The 5,696-nt window shown below is 41.8% G+C and overlaps 1 pseudogene; it reads right to left on the bottom strand.

Annotated features, from left to right (window-relative positions):
* Window positions 1–3,976: 3,976 nt before the first annotated feature.
* LOC102827039 lies at window positions 3,977–4,698 on the bottom strand (annotated as a pseudogene).
* Between the last annotated feature and the right edge of the window lie 998 nt (window positions 4,699–5,696).

Here is a 5,696-nt window from a genome sequence, read left to right as displayed (position 1 = left end):
TTGACAACTTCAATCTTTTCTCAGTTGATAAGAATGTTGTTTATTGGATCTGTATAGTTTTAGGCTTTACATTAGGTTTTTAGTCCATATTGAGTTCATTTTTGTGTATGCTGTGAGATACGGGTCTTGTTTCATTTTCCTACAAATGGATTTCCAGTTTTGCCAGCACCATTTGTTAGAGAGACTATCTTGCCCCCATTTAATGTGCTCTGGCCCCTTCTCAAACATCAAGTGACCATAGTGGATGGAGTTCCCTCTGGGTTCTCAGTTCGGTTCCATTGATCTCTGTGTCTTGTTGGACCAGTACCAGGCTGTTTCAACTACTGTGACTGTTTAGTATATTTTGAGATTAGAGCGAGGGGTCTCCTACTTTGTTCTTTTTTAGTAATGCTTTGCTTCTCTGGAGTCTCTTTCCTTTCCATGTAAAATTAGTGATTAGTTTTTCCACATTTGTAAAGAATGATGTTGGACTCTGGATTGGGGTTGCATTATATTGATTGCGTTGGGTAGTGTTGACATTTGAACAGTGTCGAGTCTTCCTATCCCTGAACATGGTATATTCCTCCTTTTCTGTAGGTATCTTTTGGTTTCTTGTAGTAGTGTCTTGCAGTTTTCTATGTAAAGATCTTTTGTTTCTCTGGTTAGAATTATTCCCAAGTATTTCATCTTGTGGATGGCTACTGTAAATGGTGATTGTTTTCCTGACCCCCTTTCACAGAGCTCTTTATTCGTGTAAAGGAATTGAACTCATTGTGTATGTTGATCTTGTACCCTGACCCTTTGCTGAATCTATCCACAAGTTCCAGTTATTTTCTTGCTGAATCTTTAGGATTTTCTGAATATAGGATCATTTTATCTGCAATTAGACAGAGTTTTACTTCTTCTTTGTCAGTTTGGATGCCTTTAATTTCACTTCCCTTTCTTTGCTGTATATCTCTGGCCAAGATCTCCAGCACGACGTTGAATTGTTGTTGTAAGTGCCGTGGAGTCCATTCCGAACCATAGCTATCCTGTATAGAGTTTCCAAGGAGCTGCTGGTGAGCTTGAACCCTTGACCTTGTGATTCAAACAGACTTTGCAGTCCAGCACATTAACCCACAGTGCCACCCTTGTCTGGTTCCTGTTCACAAGGTGAATGCTTTCAGTTTCTCTCCATTGAGAGTAATTTGGCTGTTGGATTTGTTTATATGCTTGTAATTATGTTGGGGAATTTCCCTTGAAATCCTATTTTGTTGAATGTTTTTATCAGAAACGATTGTTGGATTTTATCAAATGCCTTTTCTGCATCAATTGATATGATCATGTGATTGTTTTTCTTTGTTTTATTTAAGTGTTTAGATTGCAATAATTTTTTTTCTAATATTGAGCCATCTATTCATACCGGGTTTGAATCCCATTTGATCATGATACATTATTATTTTTATATATATTATTGGATTCTGTTGGCTAGGATTTTGTTGAGAATTTTTGCATCTATGGAGTCCTGGTGTGGCACTGTGGGTTAATGCACTGGACTGCAAAGTTGGTTTGAAGCACAAGATTGTGGGTCAAACTATGGGTCAAAACCGACTCTACGGCACTTAGCAACAACAAATGTTTATGAGGGATGTTGTTGTTACGTGCCGTTGAGTCAGTTCCAACTCATAGGGACTCTGTATAGGGTTTCCAAGGAGCAGCTGGTGAGCTTGAACTGCCTACCTTGTGGTTCAAATCGACCTTGCAGTCTAGTGCTTATCTTATAGTGCCACACCAGGACTCCTCTTATGAGGGATGTTGATCTATAATTTTCTTTTTCAGTGATGTCTTTATATCAGAGCTATGTTTATTTCATAAAATGAAATGAGGAGTTTTCCTTCTTTTCTGCAATAGTTTGAGTAGAATTGGTGTCAGCTCTCCTTGAATGTTTGTAGAATTCACCAGTAAAACCATCTGGGCCTGGATTTGTTTTTCAGTTGGGAGTTTTTAACGACTTGATGAATTTCTTCTCTTGGTATAGATCTGTTTAAGTGCTCTACTTTGGTTTGTGTTCCTTTAGGTAAGTCCTATGTGTCTAAAAATTTCTCACTTCTAGATTTTCAAATTGATTAAAGTGCAATTCTTCATGGTGTTCTGGTATTACCTTTTTCTTTTCTCTTGGTTTTGTTGTCACATCATCATATCATTTCTTATTCATGGTATTTGTATCTTCTCCTTCCTTTCTTTTGTTAGATTTGCCGGTGGTTGGTGGATTCTATTAATCCTGTCAAAGTACTAACTTCTTGTCTTGTTGATTCTTTATGTTGTTTTTCTGTTTCCTGGTTCATTTATTTCTGCTCCAACCTTTTATTATTTCTTTTCTTCTTGTGGCAATAGGCTTAATTTGCTGCTCTTTTTGCTGTTGTTGGGTTAAGGTGTTGATTTTGGTTCTTCCTTTATTTTGCATGTGTGTGTGTGTGTTTTCATAAATTGTCCCCTGACAGCTGCTTTTGCTGTGTCCCAGAGGTTTTATTATGTTGTTAGTTCTCATTTGATTCAAGGAATTTTTTATTTCATTTTTCATTTGCTCTATTACCCAGTAGCTTTCAAGCAGCGTGTTTTTCAATTTCCATGTATTTGATTTGTTTTCTTGGATTTTACTATTGTTGATTTATAATATTTTAGCATTATGATCTGAAAAGATGCTCTGTCGTATTTTAATGTTTTGGAATTTATTGAGTTGCTTTGTGATCTAACATATGGTCTGTTCTGGAGAATGTTCCACGCGCACTGGAAGAGAACGCGTGTTGTACTGTTGTTGGGTAGGGTGCTCTGTGCACGTCTATGAGGTCAAGTTGGTTGATCGTGTTGTTTAATTCTATATCTTTGTTAAGTTTCTTTCTAGTTGTTCTGTCTTTCATCAAATGTGGTGTATTAAAATCTTCTACTAATACTGCAGAGTTAGTTATTTATTTCCTCAGTTCTGTAGGATCTTTCATTGGGGACATAGATATTTCGTATGGTTGTTGGATTTTATTTGTGTATTTTGGGGCTCTTTCATTGGGGACATAGATATTTAGTATGGTTGTGTCCTCTTGTTCAGTTGACCCCTTCATCATGATACAGTGGCTTTCTTTGTCTCTTATGTTGGCTTTTGCCTTAAAGTCTATTTTATCGGATATTAAAATTGTCACTCTTGTTTTTCAACATAATCTCGTTTATTTTTTTGCTTCCATTCTGTTTTTTTTTTGGGGGGGTAGTAGGGGGTATATATAAAAGCACTCAGGAATATATAATCATTTAAACAACTAAAGGGCACATTCTGCAAGCTTGCCTCCTGGCCGCCAGCACTCAGTCCCTTTCTTTCCATGAGTCTAGAGTCCCCAGCTGCTCCCTCTCTCCATGTCCTCATCTCTGCCTCCATTTCTGGTGTTGGTGCTTCTCTGGATGGGGTCCCGCATTCTGCTTGTGCTTTTCTCCCTTGATGGTCCTAGGGTCCTCTGTTTCTGGATCCTGTTTGTTTGTTGTTGTTTTAATTTTATAGGGAAATCCCTTTTTATTAAACTTAACACACGTTCCTGTGGGCCTTTCAGAAACTTAATTTTAAAAAAGTTTGTTCCTGCTTTTTAATTAAAAAAAAAGAAAAGAAATCCACAATCAAATAGCGTAAACTACAGAAACATCACTTGTGCGAAGAGAAAAGAGGCAAAGGGATCCAACAGAAGCCATGAGAATTACACCTGGAGCCAGGGAGCTCACTTCCAGAGGTGTCAGTTTGTCTGCTGCTGGGACATTTGCAGTGATAATCAGAGACAGCCCTTCCCTGGGAAGATTTCCTAATCAAACCAACTTGGTGAGGGCAGAAGTGAAGTAACAAAAAGACCAAAAGCTCTGGTGATCTCCTGAGTCCTAAATCAGTCACTGGATTTTAAACACACACACACACATACACACAAACACGTTCCCTAAGAGTTGCCTCCCTCCCACGCTTTATCAGTGGGGGTGTCAAGGCAACAGGTGTTCACAGGGTGTAGGTATTCTTCACTAGCTGCTCCTTGTCGTCCTGGGAGCCCCAGACGGTGTGAAGGACCCGCTCTGCTTCCTCAGGGCCACCCTGATGAGGCAGACCACCGAGGCTCCCAGGCAGAGAATCTAGATCAAGAACAGCCCCCCGAGGACCATCACTTTAGAGCCGCTGGGCAGGACAGGGTAGGACTGCTTCCTGAAGCAGCAGTGCACGCCCTCCTCCTTGTTGCCTGGCAGCCTCCGTAGATGAAGCATCACAGGCCTTCTTCTCAGCATCAAAATACCAGCGGAGGAAGACTGCGTGCGTGGAGAGGTCCGGTGACCGCCTTGGCGGTGCAGTAGTCTTCGTAGTTGAAGATGTCGCTGGCCAGGTCATCCTGCCTTCTGAGAACACTCGGGACAGGGGACCTAGCTCCACTCCTGTTGGTAAGCAACACACGACCCCGGCGCATATCTTCAGACACTCTTCCTTGGTCACGTAATTGTTGGCATTGCTTTCACAGCCTCCGTACACAAACTGCTGGCATGACCTTCACGTGACGTTGTACCACCACCTTGGGAAGGAGGCCCTGCATCGCCCACCACTTTCGAAACGTAGTAAAAGCCTTAGACGTGGCCATGTTCTGAGTTGGCTGTTTCAGTCTGGGATAGGAGCAGCGCCAAGGCCAGCAGGACAATGAGTGTCCGGCACCGCCTCGGCCCACACCGCTGCGCCATGATGGGCTCCACCTGGCTGCCCCGTGAGTCCTCGAGCAGCCGGCCGTGGGGGGTCTCAGATCAGGTGCTGAAAGACCCTGGCCGCGCACGTGCAGTTCAGGTGTGCCCCCCCACCTTCCAGGGTCCACGAGGGAAAGCCTCTTGCTCGGACCCTCGGCCTTCTCTAGCCGTGCTCTGGCGGCACTCACAGCTCTCACCTCTGGACACCCTGAGACTCTCCTACCAACGTGCCTTGGACACATGTCCAAACGCTCGATGTGTGCCAGAACCAATGACGGACGCCTTGAAGCAGTTACAAAAGGTGGCCTACCGAGGAGGAGGCGGGACGCACCTCTGGGTCCTGTTTGTTTTTGATTGCCACGAGCTTGATATATTTTTTCCATCCTTAGGTTTTTAGTCTATTTTTTTCCGTCTTTGTGTGTAAAAGATGTGCTTCTTGTAACAACATACCTGGATTGAGTTCTGGGCGGTACTGTCATGTATGTTGGTCTACTGTTGGTTCTTAGTCCAAAGATCAGCCTTTACTAAGTTTTGTAAAGTTGGTTGGTTATTATTAATTCCTTGGATTTCTGTTATGTGGAAATGTCCTAATTTCAGTTGTATTTGAGGGACCGCTTTGCTGACTATATAATTCTTGTTGGGCAATTGTTTTCTTTCAGAGTTTTGTATCTATCATCCCATTACCTTTTCACCTGTATGGTTTCTGCTGAGAAATCAGAGCTTAGATTTACTGGTTCTCCTTTGTAGGTAACTTTGCATTTTTCATGAGGTGCTCGTCTTGGTCTTTGGAAAGTTTGATTATGAAATGTCTTGGTGAATTTCTTTTGGGATCTGCCCTGTTTAGGGTTTGTTCAGCTTCTTGTCCTTCATGATGTTAGGGAAGTTTTCTTCCAAAAAGTCTTTGACAAATTTTTCTGTGTTTTTTATGTCTTTTTCTTATTGTGGAATTCTGATCACCTGTAAATTATTCCTTTTCATGGTGTCCCACGTAATTCATT

Source organism: Chrysochloris asiatica, unplaced genomic scaffold (assembly GCF_000296735.1).
Source record: "Chrysochloris asiatica unplaced genomic scaffold, ChrAsi1.0 scaffold00105, whole genome shotgun sequence".
In the NCBI taxonomy this organism is placed as follows: domain Eukaryota; kingdom Metazoa; phylum Chordata; class Mammalia; order Afrosoricida; family Chrysochloridae; genus Chrysochloris; species Chrysochloris asiatica.
Note: the sequence above shows the minus strand (reverse complement) of the source record. Positions and strands in the feature narration are given on the sequence as shown.